Source organism: Leopardus geoffroyi, chromosome D3, assembly GCF_018350155.1.
Source record: "Leopardus geoffroyi isolate Oge1 chromosome D3, O.geoffroyi_Oge1_pat1.0, whole genome shotgun sequence".
Classification (NCBI taxonomy): Eukaryota; Metazoa; Chordata; class Mammalia; order Carnivora; family Felidae; genus Leopardus; species Leopardus geoffroyi.
This window is the reverse complement of record NC_059339.1, coordinates 22,137,483-22,160,349: the sequence shown is the minus strand read 5'-3', so window position 1 is coordinate 22,160,349 and position 22,867 is coordinate 22,137,483. Positions and strand designations below refer to the sequence as shown.

The window sequence follows — 22,867 nt, the reverse complement described above, 5'->3', positions numbered from 1 at the left end:
TGAAAGAAAAGTTTAACATTACTCACAGTTCTCCTAGAAACAAGAGGCACAGCATGTGTGTGGGGCCATAGGGGGAAGCACCAGTGTTGGTCAGGAGGCAGAAAGGAGCAAGAGAAAGCCAAGGCCATAACCTTCATTAGGGTTTCTGTGGGATAGACAAGGAAAGGCAGGGTAATGTTTGGGTAGTTTGGGTAATTCCAGTGGGCTCCGGGGCACAGGGGCTGTCCCTAGTTGTCTAGTACCTGGCTTTGGGATGATCTAAGTCAAGGGAAATATTAGCTTGGTATATGAGTTAGATAAAGAAGTGTCAGGGGGGTATGGACTCAGGATTGGTTGGTTTGTACATAAAAGGTGGGCTCACCAACAGGTTGATTACTGTCTCTAGGAATTAGCTAGCCCAGGGTGGGGCAGTCTTTTCCCAGCTAGCAAGGCCCCCCAAAGATGTTTAAACATCATGAAATATAGAAAAGTTAAAATATGATTAATACAGGGGTGCCTGGCTGGCTCAATTGGTAGAGCATGTGACTCTTGATCTCAGGGTTGTAAGTTCAACCCCCAAATTGAGTGTAGATATTACTTAAAAAATCTTAGGGCACCTGGTGGCTCAGTCAGTTAAGCATCTGACTTCAGTTCAGGTCATGATTTTGTCGTTTGTGGGCTCAAGCCCCACATCAGGCTCTCTGCTGTCAGCACAGAGCCTGCTTTGGATCCTCTCTCTCTCTCCCTCTCTCTCTCTCTCTCCACCCTTCCCCTGCTCATGCTCATTCTCCCTCAAAAATAAATAAATGTTTAAAAAGTAAATAAATCAAATCTTAAAAAATATATGATTAATACAAAGATATCTCTGGCTGATGCTGCAAGTCAAAATGTTGGCCCACATTCAAAGGTTCGACTGGGGCTGGAGCCACTTTCCAGGTCTCTCACTCACATGCCTGGCATGTTGGTGCTGGCTACTAGTGGCAGGACTTAGTTCCTCCCATGTGGGCCTCTCCACAGGGCTGTTGAGTGTCCTCACACTATGGTGGTTAATTTCCCCCAGAGCAAGTAATCTAAGAGAGCAAGGTAACAGCAACAATGGTTTTCATGACCTATCCTCAGAAGTCACTCTTTGAAATGAGTCGCTAAGTCTAGCCTACATTCAAGGTTGTGGGGATGAATTTCCACCTTTTCAAAAGGAGGGTGTCAAAAAAATTTACAGACATATTTTAAGGCCACCAGACCATTCCTGACTGCAAGGGAGTCTGGAAAGGCAAAAGAGAACAGGATTGTTGTGACTAGCTTAGACTAATCATGATTGACTCATAGCCTGGGATACAATCCCACCCCAGACAAAAATCAGGGTTCAGTTAATGAGGAAAGAGAGGGAAGGCTGGTGGGGAAGCATTTTATCTGCCACAATGGTGATGATAAAGATGAAGGGGACTAAGGTTTCCAGGTATCCTGATATTGCATGAGACATATTCCTACTAAAACATTATTTGTTGCTTATATGAAAGTCAGTTTTTTTTTTTTTTAAAGAGAGAGAGAGAGTCTCAAGCATGCTCTGCACTCAGTGGCGTGGAACCAGATGCAGGGCTCAATCCCACGATCCTGGGATCGTGACCCGAGCCAAAATCGAGAGTCAGACACTCAACCAACCAAACCACCCAGGTGCCCTTCTGAAAGTCAAATTTAACTGGTGTCTTCTATTTTCATTTGCTAAAAATCTAGCTCCCATGGTGGGAAATAAGTCTTCAATGGTCATGGAAGGAAGCCAGTGAGGAGGTAGCACTTCTTAGGAAGGAGGAGCTAAAGGAAGCCTGGGGGTGCCTGGAAGAGGAACAGATGTTTCAAAGCCTAGGGTAGGTTCCTCTTGGTGGGGGAGAGCAGGAGGGTGAGGTTGAGGCTTTCTGTGGTCCCAGTCTTTCTCTCCTCTGCTCCCAGGCCACCTCCGCATCCACCCAACACCAACACCAACACCCCCAACATCACCATTTCCTCCATTTTGATCTCAAAAGATATCCAGGAAACTCTAGCTAGAGGTATCTCTCTTTTCAACACCCTGAAAAACCAACTCATAAAGCCGAAGTAGGGGCTGCGGGCAGCGTGGCAAAGTGCATGAGTGGTGTGAGAACTTGGAGCCTCACTGTGTGACCTCAAGCAAGGCCCTCCCCTCTCTGGGCTTCCCTTTCCTTGGCTGTATAATGATGGTTGGTCTAAATCGTCTCCAAGGGCCCTTTTACTTGGCCTACGTGTCTCCTTCCCAAAAAGGAACAAAAAGACATGGGTGGTTTCTCTCATCCCGTCTCCAAGCCAAATTCAGACGAAAATGTCCAGGGTGACATAGATTTAATATAAACAGTGGTGCACTGATACTCACAAATACCCCAAAAGGAGTCCCAGATGAGCTATTTTTATCCTTAAAACACACACACACACATACTCACTCCAACCCCCATCACCCCCACCCATAAATTCTTCCAGTTGGTTTTTACAAGAAGACAAGAATTCCAGTTAAGAGTGCTAATTAAACAGCTTTGACTGTGGGCAGAAGGGAGGCTGGCGAAAATCTTCTCTCTGGGCATGATGTCATCATAATTGTGCATTTCTCATGACCCAAGAATGTGAGTGTGTTTGCACTGCACGTTGAAGCCAGTGATGCAAGTGTGGCCTGGTAAACAGGCCCCAGACAGGCAGGCCCTGCAAGGAGCCGCCGTGCAGAGGCCTGGCGGAGGCCCAGGTTGCTCTTAACTCCTTCCTGGCAGAACTGGCTGGTGGGCTGCTGAGGTTTGGCTAGGGAGCCTTCTCTACTCAGCCCTTGCTTCTCTCCCAGCTAGGGTCCCTGCTGGTGACAAGCTCTGAATGTGGAGTCACTGAGACCTGCATTCTACCCACCTGCACCATTTGCTTGCTCGAGGGCCTGGGGTATGTGACTCCTCTGCCCTGAGCCTCAGTTTTCTCATCTGAGAAAATGGGGAGATGAATCAGGGCTTCAGTCCCTTGTCTTCAACTCTACAGTCCACAAAGCCCAAATATCCAAGGGCTTTTCCATATATTTGAAGAAAACTTGTGTGGAGGCCAAACCTGGGGCCCCACTTAGATTCAATACTTAAACTTCTCACTACAGCAATATTCATATATTTGATTGGAGATAGGTGGGCCCAGTCCCCACCAGATTAAAAAAAATTTTTAATGTTTATTTATTTTCGAGAGAGAGAGAAACAGAGTGCGAGGAGGGAGGGGCAGAGAGAGAGGGAGACACAGAATCCAAAGCTGTCAGCACAGAGCCCGATGCAGGGCTTGAACTCATGAACTGTGAGATCATGACCTGAGTCAAGTCAGACGCTTAACTGACTGAGCCACCCAGACGCCCCCAGCTCACCTTTTAAAACCCCCAAAATTCTGAGTTCTGAAACCTGACCAGCCCCAAGAGTGTTGATCAGGGGTTGTAGGCCTGGGGCACCTGCCTTTTGTTCACTGGGAGACGTACTAAGACACTGCCTTCTGCTGAAAAGTCCTCCCTGAGCACAGGGCTTAGCTCTGTGTCAGCTGTGTCCCAAGCTGCCAGCTCAGTGCCTGGAACACAGTAGTCACCCAACCAACAGCTATTGAATCAATAGCTGAAGTTACTCATACCCCATAAATGCCGGGGTGTTGATCAAGGGGAAACTGAGGCCCGAGCCTCTGAGATAGCCTCCCTGGATCCTTTCCCACAGAGGGAGTTCTGACTTTCCCCAAAAAAGGTAGCTGCTCACATTTCTGTGTTGGCCTGCTCACAAACAGCTTGGTGACCCCCCTCTGACATTCCAGAGCAGCCTCCTCCCCGGCTGGCTGGTTTGCGGGCATCAACGAGTTTTCTTTGGCAGAAGGTTCAACTGATTGGAAAAAAAAAAAAAAAAAGGCGGGGCGGGGGGGGGGACAAATTGAAAGCTGGAGGTGGGGAAGGGGTGGTCACAGGGTAGAGTGGGGGCTTCTGGGGAAGCTGAGATCTGCCAGCTGGCCTGAGACTGTGGACCAGATTCTGGGACCCTTCTGAGGACTGTGACTGTGTCAGTAAGCTCCTGTCTTAATCCTAGAACTGGAGAATTACCCAGACCTGTGCAGAGCTGCCAGGATGGAAAAGGCCTCCCCGGTGTGGTCTGACCTATTCCCAGCTGCTGTGGAGCCCCGAGTAACTCCCTTTTCCTCTCTGGGTCTTCGCATGATAAGGTTGGAGAATCCAACAAAACAAAGCTGACATTATAGACACAGACTTGAGTCCAGGCCCAGGCTCTTCCTCTGATTGGACAGGGAGTTAGAGCCAGTCACTTTCCTTCTCTGAGCCTCAGTCACCTCATCTGTAAAATGGCACTGAGTTATAGGGATTGTGTCCTGATGAATGTGTTTGGCACATAGTAGTGATAAAGGAATGTTAGTAAATTACCCTTGGCCTGGATAGCCCTCCTGATCTGATGTTCTATGTTAGGCACTAAGCACAGTAATAACCTCATTGTCTGAGCACCCACTATGTTCCAGGCACTGTGCTAAGTGATTTACAAGCATTATTTTTTTCCATCCTCCCAATATCTCTCAAATGGGTACCAGCACTATCCCCATTTGTCAGAGGAGAAGATAAGGTTCTGAAAAGTGAAGTGACTCTCCCAAGGCTGCACAGTTAGTGAGAAGCAGAGCTGGATCTTCTGGACTCTAAACACTTCATACCAGGCTTCAAGAAAGATCTAGCAGCTAATTCTGTGCTCAGCTCCTTGAAGCAAGAGATTTCAAGCCCAGCTGGGCCACACCCTGATGTAACATATGACCAGTGCAGGGGCCTCAGTTCCCCTATTGGAACCATGGGGAAGATCCTCCTTACTCTGCAGCGCTGAGGTAAGGATGCTGGTGACCTTGAGAAGGATTTGCAAGCTATGAGATAGGACAGGCACTCTCAAAGGCTCAGAAATGGGGGACCAAGGGAAAGAATTAATCCTTTCTAGTCTCCCTAGCAAGTATCAGATCAGCCATGGAGAGGCTGGAGCAGAGAAAGTGAGTGAGGGATAGTTGCATTGGAAAGGCTCTGGGTTAAGGGAACTACTCAGAAGCTAAGAAGTGAAGAAGTGGTCCCAGCCCTCCCCTAGGACCTGACCTTCACCACAGTCTGTCCGTCCATTAAGAGTTGGGCAGAACTGCCTCTAGAGTCCAATGGATCAGAGTTCAAGTCTCAGTGCCACCCATCTCCACTGGGCATCCTTTGGACTTCCCCTCTCTTCATGTCAGTCTTCCCAACTGTGAAATGGAGGTGATAACAAGAGCCTCATCAGGACTGTAGTGAAGACAAGCCTTGCCCAAGGATATTGGTTGAATAATTATCTCCTGGCACCTGGTCTGCAAGGCTTCTAGTCTGGAAGGAGAGACTATATATAAAGTGTCTGGCACAGGTAGGTGCCCACTGGATGGATGGAAGGAAAGAAGGAAGGAAGGAAGGAAGGAAGGAAGGAAGGAAGGAAGGAGAAAAGGTAGGAAGGAGAGGGAAAAAGAGGGAAGGGGAGGGGAGGGAGGAAGGAAGGAAGGTATGGATGGATGTGATGGGTATCTTACTCTAAGTCACACAGTCTGGAAGTAACTATTCCTGACCTCACACTGGGCACCAACGAAAGCACAAGAGCTGGTTAGAGAGAGGCACTCCCTGAGCAAAGGTTTGGAGTTAGGAATTATTACAGCATGGATAAGACACTGGTCTCACTTGCTCAACAAGATCCTATGAGGAAGGGGATCTGATTACAGGCTCTCCCAGAGTCCTTTGGGGCAAACCCAGCAGTTTGTACGGGGAGTAAGGCCCCACGGCCCAGAGGAGCAGGCAGGAGCAAGCCCAGCCTGGGGGTCAGGCCTCAGAGGGCCTGGTATGGCCATATTTGGTTTTCAAGGAACTGGGAGGCTTCTTACCAGCTCTGCTGCCCACGCACGGGAGTAAGGCCACCCACAGTTGCTGAGTCAGGCAGACAGCTGGGGTCGGGAGCAGAGGCCCCACAAACAGGCGACTGTAGCACAGTTGTCCAGAGCCTGGCCTCTAGAGTCAAGAAGATGTGGATTCAAATCCTGCCTGACTCTGATAACTGTGTGACTAGGCCAGCCACATCACCTTTCAGAGATTCTGTTTCCTTTACCTGTAAAATAAAATGACAGCAGTAAGGACGAGCACCATGACTGAGTTTGCTATGTGCCAGTCTGTGCTGAGGGTTCTGCCTGCTAGAGAGTATTTTTATTGTACCCATGAAACACAACACGTGAGACCAGTGTTTCTCATTTGTGCCTCAATAATTCCTGATCCCAAGCCTTTGCTACAGTCTCCTCCACCTGGAGTGCCTCTCTCTCCCTCACCAGCTCTATGTGTTCTTTGGTGTCCAGTACAGGATTTTGACTGTGGGACGTGGCTATCCCCAGACGAGGAAGCTGAGGCACAGAGAAGCGAGGTCACATGCAAGTAAGAGACATAGCTAGGAATAGCTAGGAAGTACGGAGCAACTTCCCCACCTTCCCATTTCTATGATATCATCACTTCCCTACTCAAATACCTCCACCTGCCCCTATAAAACAATTCTCCCCTTTTCCAGTTTCCAATTTGCTGCCAAAGCCTAACAAAGCCTGCTCAGGCCCTCCTAACCGCCCCATGCAGAAGGTAGGCTAGACAGCACCACCATTTTATGGATGGGAAAACCGAGGCTCAGAGAACTAAAGCAACTTGCCTGAGAATTAGCAACCAACCAGAGAGGCAACCAGAATTAGGCTGCAATGCTGACTCCCATTCCAGTGCTCTCTCCATCACAGTAAGCTGACCCTCCACGTTTTGAGAAGAGAGCTTTCACCTCTCCTCCCAGTCAAGCCACCTCTAGACAGATGTAAGGATAAAAGAGAAAATGGGGGTGCCTGGGTGGCTCAGATTCTTGATTCTGGCTCAGGTCATGAACCCAGGGTCATGAGATCTAGCCCATGTCAGGCTCCATGCTGAGCGTGGAGCCTGCTTAAGATTTTCTCTACCCCGCTCCCCGCCCCTCTCTCCCTCCACCTCCTCCCCCACTCACGCTCTCTCTCTAAAATAAATAAAATAAAATACATTTTAAAAATTAAAAAAAAAAGAGAAAATGAATCTGAGGCCCACTTGAAAGGAAAGGTCAGGCAAGACTAGTAGGGCATTTCGCAGATAGATAAAGAAATCTGGCCTGATTTGAAAATCATAAAAGAATGAAGTGAATGAACAAGCTATAACAGTTCTGAATCAGATCATCCCCTCGTGACATGCAGGAGACCAGAACAGCTTTCTAAACTCATTAGCTCATCTCATTCGTTTCGGAGGTACCTCTTGCCCTACCATGTGTCGGTAGCCGTGCTGTGCTGAGAGCCAGGCGAGAACTCTGCCCCAGAGGAATCATTACCTGGGTGCTTCCCAGACTCGGGGATTTTACATCCCAGTAAAGTGTTCTCCCCAAATGCGGCCACATTTTGTTATTTGTCAAAGAACATTAAAGAAAAGGAAAAATAAAGCATTACTTTCTACTCTCACCAAAAAATTTAATAAGGACTAATCTCAGAATCTAGCAATTAAAAAAAATTACCTTTATAACTCACCACATTGTTCTAGTTTTCTCCCTAGCCGCAGGCCGATGCAAACTGTATCTAAGTGGGCATTTGGCAATTCCCAGATGAGTGGGAGAGAGAAAACATCTACAGAAATCATTCAGAGTAGCTATATTCTTTGGGAGTCTTCGGGTTGAGAGCTACATAAAACTATCCTGGCTACCTTAATACAGATTTTTGGGGAAGGGATTTTATTGGTAGATTGGATTCTAGGGATTATGTAGTAGACAGTAGGGTCAACCAACCAACCTACACCTGGCAAGGACAGAAAACTCCAAAAACAAATAGAATTAGGTCTCTCTTGGTTACACTCTCGCTCTCTGCTTCTCTCTGTTACCGTTCTTCCCTCTCTAGTGGCAGATAGGGTTCCCCCACGTAGCAGAGAAAGTGATGGCTAACAGCTTCCATGTTTCATAACTCATGCCACCATAGACAGATCAATTAACTTCTCAGTTCCAGTAGGGGGGAGGGAAGGGATCCCGGAAAGTGTCTGATTGGCCCAACTGAGTCAGGTGTCTACCCCTGGACCAATCAGCTGTGGCTTGGGATTGGTCTGTAAAAACATGGCAGCTTCCATGAAAAGTCATGGTTGGAGTCAGAAGAGGGAAGAAGATCTAGGCCAGAGGGCTGGGCGGAAAATACCATAAATGTCCATTGTGGAGATGGTAAATGCCCTAATAAAGGTGCAGATAAAGTATCACAGGAGTTCAAGGGAAGACGACATGATTTCTAGCTGTGGAGATCAAGTAGACCTTCTTGGAAGAAGATCTGAGCTGAGAATATGTGGAATATACAGAGATTCTAAACGCCATTTCAAATTCAAAGAGAAAAATAATAAGTACTGGTAGAGGAGAAGGTGTCATCTGAAGAAGCTATATATTAATGCTTTACTTTGTCAAGATTTTTATTATTTTTAAAAAATGAGATATAATTCATATATCAAATTTATAAAATATTTTATTATGAAAGAACTTTAGACTTATAGAAAGTTGCAAAAGTAGTTCAGAGTTCTGCTAAAGTCTTCACCTTCTGTACCCCTCACCTAGTTCCCCCTAATATTAACATCTTACACGACCTTGATGCAACAATCAGAGCCAGGAAATTACCACTAATAGAATACTATCAACTAACCTACAGAGCTTGTTTGAATTTTGCCAGTTTTACTTTTGCTGTAATCCAGACTCCCACATTGCATTTAATTGTTATGTCTGCTTAGTCTCCTCTAATCTGTGACAGTTCCCCCAAACTCTCTTTTCTCTTGTAACCTTGACACTGAAGAGTGATGGTAAGTCATTTTACAAAATAGCCCTCAATTTGAATGTCTAATGTTTGCTCATAATTGGATCAAGATTATGCATTTTTGGCAAGAATGCCACAGAAGCAATGCTGTACCCTTCTTAGTGCATCATTCAGGGGCTACATTCTGTCAACGTGATTTATTACCAGTGATGTTAACATCGATCACTTGCTTAAGGAGGCATCTGGCAAGTTTCTCTGTTGAAAAGGGCCCGTTTGTAATTAGTAAGCATCTTGTGGGGGAGATAGTTAAGACTACACAAAAATATAAATTTCTCATCATTTAAAAAGTGCTATCAAATGTACACTTTCTACTTTTATTCCGCAAACATCAACTGTACACCCACTAAGCACTGGTCCAAGATAATGGCTTGGTTATGTATGGCCCCATGACCTTGCTAGACCGTAGGATCCTTATCTGTAAAATGGGTATAATTCTGTCTTACCACCCAGGGCTGCCAAGGATAAAGGAGAACCATGCTTGTTGAAAGTGTTCTGTAATGCTAGCTGGGATTGTTCATTCTCCTTCTGGGGATCTCCACTTTGTTGTCACTTCCACCTATCATAGGTCTTCATTTCCATCCTGCCTGCATCCATGCCTGCAGGCTTCTGTCTGTTCTCACTGACCAGACTCCCTCAGCCTATTTGCCAAGCCTTATTTGTGATGTCACTTAATAAGTTTTGGAGACAAAAGGTGAGCCCTGTAGAGACTGACAATTTCCTCCAGAATCTCTGTCTATAATTTTGGGAGATGCCTCAAGGTGTTGAGTGACACCTGGGACCCATGGGTGGCAGGTGGGAGGTCCTTTCTTCCATGATAGAAATAAGTGGAAGAAGTAGGAATTGCCTTCCTCCAATAATGTGTTGGCCCTGAAAAGGAAACTCTCACACCCCACAGAGTATTGAACAAGCTTGGATGGATACTTGTCTCTTACAGAGAGCTCTAACATGGGCATACTTTATTTATTTATGCATTTATGTATGTACGTATTTATTTATTTATTTATTTATTTATTTATTTATTTATTTAGGAGAGAGAGCAGAAAGAGAAGGAGAGAGAGAATCTTAAGCAGGCTCCATGCCCAGTGCAGAGCCCGACATGGGGCTTGATCTCATGATGGTGAGATGACCTGTGCCAAAGTCAAGAGTCAGATGTTTAACAGACTGAACCACTCAGGCACCCCTAAGATGGGCATACTTTAAATTAACAACTTCATAATGCCAAAGGATGAGCTCACCCCTGACTCAACCTCCTAATTTCTAATTTGAGAACAAGACTTTAGCAAACCAAGAAAGAGGCACAAGTTAAGTAGCAGGTCTCACTAACCTTAGCTGTCACAGTCACTCCTGAGGTTGAATTCAACCTTTTTAATTTTTTTTCCTAATGTGTATTTATCTTTGAGAGAGAGAAAGAGAGAGAGTGGGAGTAGGGGAGGGGCAGAGAGAGAGGTAGACACAGAATGCGAAGCAGGCTCCTGGCTCTGAGCTGTCAGCACAAAGGCCAACATGGGGCCTGAACTCACGAATCGCAAGATCATGACCTGAGCCAAAGTCAGATGCTTAACTGACTGAACCACCCAGGCGCCCCGAATTCAGAAACAGGAGCCATCCATGCTTGGCTGGTTCTTTGTACCAGATCATTATGAAGATCAATATGATAGAGGATGAAAGTGCTTTGGAACTTCTATAGGACCAAGTCAATATTGCTTCTCCCATTCTGTCCCAAGGGCAGCTTTTAGGAACTGCTTGCCCAGAGCAAAGAAGGAAGGTTGAAGCCCCCCAGCTCTGACATCAGCACAAGCCACCCTCTGCCTTCCTTCAGCCAAGCAGATGAGCACCTCAAAATAGAGCCCTCTAAGTAGAGACCCAGCAGCATACAGGGCATTCCCTCCAGGGTCCTGAGCAGTTTCCTCCTGGACAAGTCACAGGCCTGGGTTTCTCCCACCCATCTAATATCTGGGACGCAAGCTGCTGTAGGTTGGACTCTTGCCCCACTAGCACCTGGGCAGGAATTTGTGGCAGCAGCTCGAGACTATTTGCCAATTTTATTGACCTCTCCCCAGTGGGCCCTGGGAAACACCATCCCCTGTAGACCACTAAGGCAACAGCTCTTCTCAAAGACCTAGTAACCTTCAGGTTTAAGAGACTTCCTCCCTCCTATCACCCAGTTGATTCTTGTGGCCACAAACCCAAACTACAATGTGTACACGAATCCCCCTGAAAATCTTTTTGAAATACAGATTCTGGTTCGGTAGGTTTGCGGTGAGGCCTAAGACTGTGTTTCCACCAAGTGCCCAGAAGATGCCAAAGCTGCTGGTCCACAGACCACACTCTGAATGCAAGAAGTGTTTACTTCTAACCAACAGGCTGATCACAAGGAGGTCTGGAAAGCAGAAAACAATTTGAACTGAAACAACGCCTTTGTTGTTCCTACCTTGAAATTTTTATAATCTTGATACCACTTCTGATGGCCTTCCAGCAGAGTCTCATTTTGGTCAATGTGATCCAGGGAGGTTTCTAGTTTTTGCAAACAAAGAACCTTTCCAAATACCACAAAGCAGTTTGCCCCCCAAGGTCAGAAAGGTTTACTCTCCCTCAGTCCACTCCGTATCTTCCAGCCCCAACCACCACAGCCTGGTTAGAGCCATCTGCTTCTCAAAAGAATCAAGTCCTTTGTAGGGGGACATTTAAATCTCCTTCAACAACATAAAAGGGGTTTTCAAACATTACCCTGGGGATTCCTTATTGCCCTCTCTTAATATTTTTCCAGAAAGAGGCGCATCTGGGTGCCTCAGTCGGGTAAGTGTCTGACTTCAGCTCAGGTCATGATCTCACAGTTCTTGAGTTTGAGCCCCACGTCAGGCTCTGTGCTGACAGCTCAGAGCCTGGAGCCTGCTTGAGATTCTGTGTCTCCCTCTTGCTCTCTGCCCCTCCTCCATTCCTACTCTGTCTCTCTCTCTCTCTCAAAAATAAAATAAAAATATTGAAAATATATTTTTTTCCAGAAAGAGACCTGAGGTTCCTTTCTGAGCTTCAGTCCCTTGTTCTCCTCCCAGCCCCTTAGCTGTCTTGTGCATTAATTAGCTGGTAACTAATTACTCCCTAATTGTCAACCAGATGACCCATTACAGGTTCCCACCCACATCAGTGACAGGACAGGGGGTCACGGCAAACCCCCTTCCTGTTGGCAGAGACTTGGCTGGGTTTACTTCTCCTGACCCCGCCCCCAGAAGGGGGAGTTATCCACCTGATTGGTCAGATTCCAGAATCCTGACTGGTCTTTGGTGGGGTGTAAGGCATTCTTTCCAAGATCCCAATCTCCACAGGTCCACTGGGGACTTAGGGCAGAACCCCTTGGAGGATTCACTTCAGAAGGGAGCAGCTACCCTGGGGGAATGCAGACCCAGGCTGGAGACGAGGGAGAAATAAAAATGCAGATTACCCTGTGAAATTTCCCGATTTTCAAAGGTCAACAACAAATTCAAAAAGTGTTCTTTTTATTTTTTTCTAATGTTTATTTCTTTATTTTGAGAGACAGAGAGAGAGAGAGAGTGTGTGTGTGTGTGTGTGTGCATGCGCCAGCGGGGGAGGGGAAGAGAGAGATGGGGAGAGGGAGAGAGAATCCCAGACAGGCTCTGCACTCTTAGCTCGGAGGCTGATGCAGAGCTCGATCTCACAAACCATGAGACCATGACCTGAGCCAAAATCAAGAGTTAGATGCTTAACGAACTGAGCCACCCAGGTGCCCTTAAAAAATTTTTTTTTATTTTATTTTAGAGAGAGAGCACACACAAGCAGGGGAGAGGGGCAGAGGGAGAGAGAGAGAGAATCTTGAGCAGGCTCCATGCTCAGTGAGGAGCCCAAGGTGGGGCTCGATCCCACAACCCTGGAATCATGACCTGAGCTGAAATCAAGAGTCAGACGCTCAAACGACTGAGCTACCCAGGTGCCCCCAAAAAGCTTTTTAAAAGCCCCGTAGGCTAGACACATGTCTACGGGCAGGACCTGGCCCAATGGGCACCATGGGTACGGTGAGGTTTGGTGAATATCTAGAGGTGTAAGGGTGATGGAGAGGAGTGAGGAAGGATGCTACCTACATCCCGGATTCTGGAACACCCTTACTGGCAAAGATGTGCTCCAGGAGGAACTCACTGCCACAGGCATATTGCAAGGTTCTGTGCGAGGTTGGGGGTTACAAAGCACACTGTGAGGTTTCACACTTCTCCAAGGCAGGATGGGCAAATGGCAGGAGACCTGGGTTCTAGTCCTGGCTTGTCCTCCTGTAATTACTTTGTGTCCTCAGGCTAGTTCATCATCTCTGGGATTCACACCCAGCCTGTGTTAGCAACAGGTTAACTAAATCATGTGAGGAAAGATTATGAAGGACCTTGAGTGTCTGTGTAGGGAGTTTGGGCTGGATCTGATTAGGGGGTAGAAGCCACTGCAGGTTCTTGAGCAAGGGAATGACATTCTGAGTAAAGTATTTCAGGAAAATCAATCAGGCCACCAGTGCAGAGAAGAGGGTCCCATATCATCCAGGTGTGGTGTCGTGAGACAGCAACTAAAGCTTATGCAAATCAGATCTTATCATCCCTAGCTCAAAAGCCTTCAGTGGCTCCCTACAGTCCTCACATTGAAGTCCTTCTTACTGTGGTCCATAGGCAGGACCAACTTCACAGGTGTATGATCTGTGCAGTTCCCCAGGGTCCCGTGCTTGGGTTAATGCTCTACTGTTACCATCTTGAAATTCTTAATAGTTTGTTTGTTTGTTTGTTTGTTTGTTTAACAAGGGGCTTCATGTTTTCATTTTGCACCAGACCCCACAAATTATATGGCTAGTACCACCCATAGGGACCCTTTGGTCTGGTTCCTGCTCCCCTCTCCCTTCTCATTCCCACCCCCCTCCCCCCACTCTCTTACCCTTCAAACTCCAGTCACAGACTGTCAGCTCCATAATACCTGTCAAGTCTCAGCATATGCTCACGAACCTCTGACTGGCTGGCTGCAGAGGGAGGCTCAGAGATGGGTTAAATGGGGAAGGAGGGGAGGCCACCTCTTTCCCATCTTGGACCTTTCCTTCTGTGTGAGCAGACATTTTCAGAATGCCCAGACCACACACCCAGCAGGGTCTGCTCTGGCTCTGGCCTTTCCCCAGCTGGAGCCCATTAGCTCCAGACCCTCTTGCCCTGCCCCTTTCTCAGTGATGGGACAATCCTAGAAGTGGATTGGGAAGGGAATGAATTTTACAGGGCCAAACTGTAGTCTAAAGGAAGCAATAATGAGGGCATTTTAGACTTCTGTCAGCAGAACAGACATGGGTGCTTGGGGGCTTTGTGCCTATAAAGGTTTGTTGAGTGACTAATATACAACCGAGGGAATTTTTTCTTCTCTTAACCAAGTAAATAAAACCATTCACACACACCACAAGACGTAGGAGGAAGGGACAGAATTTGCACAAAACATAATAAGTGTGCTGACCCTGGCAAGGTAAGATCAGAAATAACATCACATCTGTCCAGGTGGCTCACATTTATTAGGCAGTGCCCACATACCAGGATCTAAGCTAAGCTCTTGACGCACATAAGCTCCTGAATGTTCACCCCACCCTATGAGGTTGGAACTATTCCTCTCCCCATTTTGGGGATGAGAAAGCTGAAGCCCAGAGAAACTAAGTAACTTGCCTAATGTCACACAGTGAAGAAGTGAGAGTTGAGACTTATACCCAGACCTGTCCAACTCTAGATCTGTCCTGAGTGCTTCACTACCACAAAATAGCTACTAACTGGCTCGCTGTATGATTTCAGGCAAATTCCTCAACCTCTCTGAGCCTCAGATTCTTCACCTATAAGTTGTCTCTTATTTAAACCACCCTGTGCTAGGTGCTGGTAATAATTTTAAAAAAAATTTTTTTGATGTTTATTTATTTTTGAGAGAGACAGAGACAGAATGTGAGTGGGTTGGGGTAGAGAGAGAGGGAGACACAGAATCCAAAGCAGGCTCCAGTCTCTGAGCTGTCAGCACAGAGCCTGACACAGGGCTCAAACTCATGAACTGTGAGATCATGACCTGAGCTGAAGTGGGACACTCAACCGACTGAGCCATCCAGGCACCCCTGGAATTAATTCTTTTTAGATATTAGGTCTCTGCTTGACCCTTCATGACAGCCTGGTGAGAGAGAGAATGTGGCAGAAACAATGCTTTATGTTCTCCACCATGTTCCCTCTTCCTGGGCACAAAGGAAGGGCGCATCCTCATCTTCCCTTGCAGTTAGTAGAGTCATGTGGCTACATTCTGGCCAATGAAATGACATGTCACCCCTGGGCAAAGCAATTAAGAATAGGTGAGCCTCATTTGAGTTTTAGGCTCCCTTTCCACATGCAGAAGATTCAAAATGGATTCCAGGGAGGGCCTGAAGGAGGCATTGCTTGGAAGAGAGGTGCCTACCAAGAGAAATGGGTTAGGAGAGGGCTGCTCTTTATCAGACTTTATGTGAGTAAAAAATAAACTCTGCTTGGGTTAAGCCACTGAGATTTTCAGTTTGTTACATTAATTACACTGAATGAAACTGTATACCAGGGGGGGCCTGGCTAGCTCAGTTGGAAGAGCATGTGACTCTTGATCTCAGGGTCATGAGTTCAAGCCCCACGTTGGGTGTAAACATTACTTAAATAAATAAATAAACTAAAAAAAAAAGGGGGGGGACATCTGGGTGGCTCAGTCAGTTGAACATCTGACTTCATTTCAGGTCATGATCTCACAGTTAGTGAGTTCGAGCCTTATATCGGGCTCTGCTCTCAGCACAGAGCCCACTTCAGATCCTCTGTCTTCCTCTCTCTCTACTCCTCCCCCACCTCTCAAAGACAAATAAACATTAAAAAAAAAAAAAACAAAACTGGGGGCCCCTGGGTGGCTCAGTTGGTTGAGCATCCAACTTCAGCTCAGGTCATGATCTCACAGTTCATGGGTTCAAGCCCTGTGTCAGGCTCTGCTCTGGCAGTGTGGAGTCTGCTTAGGATTCCCTCTCTCTGCCCCTCCCCCATTTGTACTCTCTCTCTCAAAATAAGTAAATAAACTTAATAAAAACCGTATGCCAGTTATTAATTGCTACAGCAATGCTGCATAACAAATCACCCCAAACTGAGTGCAATAAAACAGTAACCATTTATTTAACTCATGATTTCATGGATTGACAATTTGGGCTGGGCTCAGCCAAAGGTTCTTCTGGTCTTAGCTGGGCTTACTCATTCATCTGTGGTCAGCTGTTGGATCAGCTGGCGACTGACTAGCACAGCCTCAGCTAGGACAACTCATTCCTGTTCCAGTGGTCTCTCATCCTCATGCAGGACAGCCCAGATTTGTTCATGTGACAGCTGAGAAGGTTCCAACAGAACAAGCAGAAGCTACAGGATCGCTTAAAGTCCAGGCTCAGAACTGGCAGTGTCAACTTCCCTGAATTCTATGGGCCAAAATTAGTCATATGGCTGAGCCCTGTTGCAGGGGGTAAGGAAGTAGATTCTCCTCATGGGATGGGTTTCAAGGTGACATTGCAAATGGGCTTGCTTACAGGGAGGCAAAGCATTGAAGTTTTTTTTTTTTAATGTTTATTTTTGAGAGGGGGGGAGGGACAGAGAGAGAGGGAGACAGAGGATCTGAAGCAGGCTCTGCACTGACAGCACAGAACCCAATTCAGGACTCGAACTCAAGAACTATGAGATCATGACCTGAGCAGAAGTCAGACACTTAATGGACTGAGCCACCCAGGCACTCCGCATTGAAGTAATTTTTGCAAACAATCTACTACAGGAAGTATTAGTGCCCCCATTTGAAAGACAAGGAAACTGAGGCCCAGGAAGATGAAGTAGATCGTGAATGGAAGAATTGGGATTTAAGCAAAGCCTGAAGCACTCTTCAAGCCCCAAGGTTTGCTAGTGACTCTGAGAAATGGACCTCTTCGTCCAGAAGGAACCTTTCCACCTCTGCAAGCTGAACCTAGAATCTAGCACCCTAGCCTCCTGGGGGAAGAGGTCCCAAAATCTGGAACTTGCTCTAGCCTTTGGAAGAACAGGGCATCCTTACAGAAATTTGAGACTACAGAACATCTTGAACTCCAAGCCTGAAGCGTCTGTGACTGCAGTAAACTGGGGCTAGCAGATGATTCTTCCCCTCCTGGCCTTCATACATCAGATATCCCTAAAGACCTACTTTGTTGTGTGACCCAGGCATAGCCCACACTCCACTCTGTGCCTCAGTATCAGGAAGCAAAGTGTAAAGAGAGAAGAGTTCAGCCTCTGGAATCACAGCACTGGCCTCCAATCCTGACTCTTGCTGTTTGTCCTGGGCAAGTCCCTTCTCCTCTCTGAGCCTCACATTTCTCTCTCTTCTATAAAACAGGTACAAGAAGAGTCCCCACCATGGAGGCTGCTGTAAGAATTGAATGAGTGTGGGGCACCTGGATGGCTCAGTCCGTTAAGTGTCTGACTTCAACTCAGGTCATGACCTCACAGTTCGTGAGTTCAAGCCCCGCGTCGGGTTCTGTGCTGACAGCTCAGAGCCTGGAACCTGCTTCCAATTCTGTGTCTCCCTCTTTCTCTGCCCCCTGCCCTGCTCACACTCTGTCTCTCAAAAAGTGAATAAACATTAAAATAAAATTAAAAAGAAAAAAGAATTGAATGAGTGAATACATAATGTAAATGCACGATGTAAACAACACACTATCCTCAAGGTGGGCGCCTACTATCTGGCAGGTGGTATTAGTATCATCTCAACCAAACCCCCATTTTACAGAGAAGAAAACAGAAGTTAAGGCAGGTGATGCAATTTTCCAAAGCCACACAGCTAAGGAGCAGTGATGTCCCAGCATACTCAGGTTTATCTGATTCCAGAAGCCAAGGTCCTAACTTCCCTAGAGTTTGAGAGTCCTGGGTTAGAGTTTGAGAGTCCTGGATTTGAGTCTCAACTCTGCCCCTTCAGCCACATGACTTTGGGCAAGTCCCTTTTCTCTTTGGGTCTTTTTTTCCTCATAAAAATAAATGATTTTCCCATAATACCTCAAATGGGAAAATACACAGAAAATGCTTAGTGCAGCATCCAGGACAGACATGTATATGCTCAGCAATTAGAGGCTGCCATAATCATTAGAGGAGAGTTGCTTAAGTCTCTGTGCCTCAGTTTCTCTATCCATCAAATAGCGTTAATAATAGTCTTATCTTATTGGAGTGGCCATGAGGAATAAGTGAGTTACTCTGAGCTAAGCTTTAGCACAAAGCTTGGCACATGCATATACTTCATAAGCACTCGCTTTTATTTTTAAAGTCCTGAAACCTGTTTCAAGCCAGCACAAGACAGTAGGGGACCCTAGCAATCCACTGGCTGCAGCTCCAGGCATTGCCTTTGCTGCCACTCAGCTATTATTAGGCCCAGAGTCCTCCTTTCAAATCCAGATGGGGAGCTAGAAGGGTGGGCAGGGCCGGGCCTGGCTGGCGGATGGCTGGGAAAGCTGCTTGGAGGCCGGTTTGGGTTTGGGCCCCACCCCGCCTGCCCTCCCTCGCCTGCAGCTGGTCCAGCTGCCACGTCTACACTTGGCTCTGAGGTCTGCACCAAACACTCCCTCCCACTGTGGCCGCCTCCTCTGGGAAGGTTCAGAACATTTCCACAGCCTCAGCACTTTACCCACTCCAGAGAGACCAGGTCTGCGTGGAAACTATGAACTGGACACTGCTCACCTCTGGAGCCTGCAAAGGGGCCATCTATGCTCTGGCATAGAGGTCTTCATGCTTTCAATGAGATCTATTGGGTCCATCAAGGAGAAAGGGACACACAGCTGGGTTCAAATCCCAGCCCTGCCACCAACATGCTGTGTCAACTTGGACAAGTGACCTTCCCTCTCTGAGCTTCAGTTTCTTTATCAAATGGATATAATCTTAGCACCTACTGCACAGGGTGGTGATGATGATTAAATGAGTGAATGGCACATAATAGGCACTCAATATGTGCCAGCTATTGTTATTTCATGCTTGGGCGTGCCAGGCCAAGGGGGAAATAAGAGATTTGGGATGCTGGGGATCTGGGGTGCAGAGTGGCTCCACATCCAAATTGCTATGTGACCTGAAGCCTATTCCTTGTCCTCTCTGGGACTCAGATTATCTATTTGGATCATAACGCAGGCATCTAGGATTCTGTGATGCCAAGATTCAGCAGCTATGCTGAATAGTTAAGAAATAGGATAAGGGCCCATGTGGGCAGGTACAGATCCCAAATGGCAAAAAGCAGGGTACTATGGTTAAGAATAAAGATTCTGGGTTCAAATCTTGCATGAAGTGCTAGCAAGGCTCGGCCTCACTGAGCCTGTCTCCTCTTCTGTATAATGATGGTCCTACCTCACAGGGCTCAAGCTGTGAGGGTCTTGGTAATAACAAAATAGTCTCTCATGTATTATAAGGGTGATCTAGAGCCATGCTCCAACCCATGGAGCCCCTGTCATGAACCTAGATGGATGTCAGGCATCAGGGAACTCCCAGAAATCACAAGAGGTCCAGGCCAGCCCATCCAGAATCCTCTCCTTTTTCCATGAGGCTGAGTTCCTGGGGTTCATCACTGCACAGTGGGCATCTCAGGCCTCCTTCTCCTTCCCAGAGCCCACTTGCCTCCAAGTTTCCAAGGAAGAGTCATTCCTTTCCCATCCCTCAGCACTTAAGGCCAGGCCCCCTTCTACTCCAAGCCCGGAAATTTATCTGGCACTGTCGCTCAGAGAACACAGCAGCTGGATGACATCATAGAGGAGACAGCCTTGTCAAACTGGTTTGCCAAACAGGTCCCCAGTCCTACTCCTGGGGCTGCTGGCCATGATCATGGGGGCCTCCAGTTCTGCCCATGAGGAGGAAGGTCACAGCCCTTGGATCCAGTTGTCCTCAAGGACCTCATGCTCCAGCTTCACCTGCTTGACTTTTCCCCAACAAAATCCTCACAGTCTTACCTCCCTTCCTTTGTTCATGCTGTTCCCTTCACCAGATTGCCCTTCCCCATCCCCGCAGCATGCCAAACAGCAAGTGAGGGCTTCATTTTGTACAGCTTTTAGGGTCCAGATACTGTGTCTCCCCCACTCTGACTAGGCTGTGAGACCCCACCAGCAGGCCCAACCCCGACCCATGCCTAACCCTACATCCCTCCCTGTAACCAGCAGCCCCCCGGATGCCCTCATAGACCCAAGGTTCTGGCCTTGGCCGGCCTCACAGGTACTTGTGAACGTATCCCAAGGTGGGGTCTCCCTGAAAGTCCTGGTATTTTATGTTGTCTAGTCTGGGGGGAGAGAACTTAGGGAGCTCAGGCCATAATTCCTACATTGTGCAGATAAGAAAATCAAGGCTCTGAGAGGACCAAATCTTTGCCTGGGGCAGAGTCAGGGCTAAGACCCATCACCTTTGGCTGTTTTTGCAGGACCCTAGATTGGGGGGGGGGGGGGGGTGCGGAGAGGAAGCCAGGGTAATTCAGGGATCTGGCACTGCTGGCTTGGTAAAACATTTATTCTCAGACTCAAGCACTAGAGCAAAATATTACCCTTGGCCCCTGAGCTGCTCCAGCCACTCTCTGCTCTGCCAGTCCAGGATTAGATCTGGAGGGATCTGGACCCTTTCTATTATAGCCCCTTGCTCAGGAGGACCAGAAGCAGGCCAGTCCAATCCCATCCTTTTTCAGATGGATAGAATGAGGCCCAGGCCTCCCCAGTGCCTACAAGATATGTTCACTCTGCTCACCTGGCATTCAGGGCCCTTCACAGATGGGATGACCCTTATCTCCATTTCTTGCTCCATCCACAACCCATCTCTCCTCCTTTTCCTACTTACAAACCTCCTGTCCTTTACTCACACTATTCCCCTACCACAATGCCTTTCCCCCTCTTCTCTGGGTGATGACTTTCTATGCATCCTTCCTCAAGGATCGGTTTGCACATCACTTCCTCCAAGAAGTCTTCCAGGATTTCCCCCATCCTAGAGGCAGCAAGATGGAGGAAAGGGCCTTAGGCATGAGGCAGAATTCCACTCATTTGAGTGCTATTACCAGCCCAAGGTGCCTTCACCTCCCTAAGCTTCCTTCTCTGTAAAATCCAGGTAATACTTGTCTTGCACAGTGCTCAACTTGCAATAGGGCAAACCCTGTGTTTGACATGCAGCAGGTACTCAGATAATGCCAGGCCCTCCTCATTGGTTGTTTACTCCTTCCTAAACTGTGGCTGAAAGCTTCTCCAGCACTGCATGCGGCTACCCTTTGATCTTTGTTTCACCACCACCACTATCCCCCCCCCCCCCCAAACAGGGAGGAAGGAAGAATCAGGCAGGTAGGTCTGGAAGAGGACCCCAGCCCTGAGGGCTTGACGGCAGGGAAGGACCCAGGCATCTCTTCCTTACTGCAAACACCTGGTGAGCACGCGTGACAGATTAAGTAGGTGGGAGCACACTCAACTGTGTGGTTCCTCCCAGCCTGCAGGAAGGGGCGAGGGGTGAGGGGCGGGACTAGCTCGAAGCAAGCCATTCATTGGAGCAGACAGCCACATTCTCAGGCAGGCCCTGAGAATCCCAGCTAGCCTAGGTGTGCCCCACCCCAACGGGCTGTTCCAAGGGGCACCCCAGGTTTGAAGTAGAATCAAGTTAGCCTTGATTGGGCTCTGTTTGCTCCTCCTCCCGTATGACCTTCACAAGTCTCTTCCCTCTCTATGTTTTGGTCTTCCCATGTGGAAAGTGGAACCACCTCTCAAGATGTGGGGATCAAAGAAGATGACACTTTTTAAGAGTCTGGGAGTCTCTCTAGATGGGGGTGAAGTGGGATGGGTGGTCCCAGAGGATCTGGACAGCAGGGCTGTGGGGCTCTGCTGGGACAGTACGCTGAAACCACTCCCCCACAACCCCACCTCACAATGGGTAAAAGCAGATTCTGGACTTAAAAGGTGTTGGTATGAATCACACAGTACCACTACCTATCAGCTGTCGTCCTCAACTGTAAAATGGGGCATTAACAGTTGGGCTCAAAACAGTCGTTATAGGGATTATATGCCTGGTACATGGCAAGTGCAAAATAAATGTGTTGGTATTGTTTTTATTTGACATACAGGACTCCAGACCCCACCTCCCGGGTTCCTTAAACAGGCAGGGTCCAATAACCCTGGATCTGTGGATCTGTGGGAGGGTCCTGGACCTCCAGCACGACATGAAGTGGCTTTCCCCAGTGGGTCTAAGCTCTTGGGTCCTCTGGCTGATTCCAGGTGTTGTCTTGGGCATGTTGTCTCTGTCTGGGCCTCAATTTCCCCCATTTGTTGAATGAGACCATGGACTCTGTATTCCCCATTTAGGACTAGCGCAACCAGAAGCGCACCCTCAGGGGGCTGGGGAGGGAAAAGCATGACAGATGAATGAAACGTCCGTTCAAAGGTGTATCGACTGGGGAAAAGTTACTGTGATTGATCCTGCTCCACCTGAGATGTTCTTTGTGATGCACCAACATAGGGTCGAGGTGCTGCCGGTCACAGTCCCTGCTCTGAGGTGGCCGGGACCAGGTGTCCCAAAAGCAGCCTGGGCGGCAGCCAAGCCCAAATGCTAACGCGAGAAGGGGGCGGAGTCGGGGGAAGGGACAGGGTCTCACGAACAAAGAGGATGGCGGAGAGGGGCAGTTCTGAAGATTCCGCGAATCTTCAGACGGACGATCCCGAGCCACTTACCCCGGCCTTCGGCGCCCTCCCCGACTTTAGTGCAAAGCTGCGTCCTCCTGCCGACTACCGCCCAACCAGCCAAGGCCCCGGCGGCAGTGGCCCCAAGACTACAAGCCCCTACAGTCCTGCCCTCGAGGGGCGGGGCCTGCTACAGGGGCGTGGTCGTCAAATTGAATTTCCCCAATGGAGCACGAGGATGGGCGGGACCCTCCCAAGGATTGGCTGCCGTGGCGGCTCGGGGCAGGGCTGGCAGAGCCGCTGGCGCTGCTGGACGGGCGGCGCTTGCAG

At 48.0% G+C, this 22,867-nt stretch overlaps 1 long non-coding RNA gene across 4 annotated transcripts in view; it reads right to left on the bottom strand.

Moving 5' to 3' along the window:
* LOC123588287 overlaps positions 1-22,744 on the bottom strand; it is a 30,292-nt gene extending 7,548 nt beyond the window's left edge. For 2 of the 4 annotated variants that reach the window (XR_006707793.1, XR_006707791.1), the window contains exons 1-2: positions 22,589-22,744; positions 5,899-6,119 (exon numbers count right to left, since the gene is read on the bottom strand). This is a non-coding gene — a long non-coding RNA (uncharacterized LOC123588287). Of the gene's footprint in view, positions 1-3,734; positions 3,855-5,101; positions 5,242-5,898; positions 6,120-22,588 lie in introns of all 4 variants that reach the window. The other 2 variants (XR_006707792.1, XR_006707794.1) reach the window with 2 other exon arrangements.
* Positions 22,745-22,867: the final 123 nt, after the last annotated feature.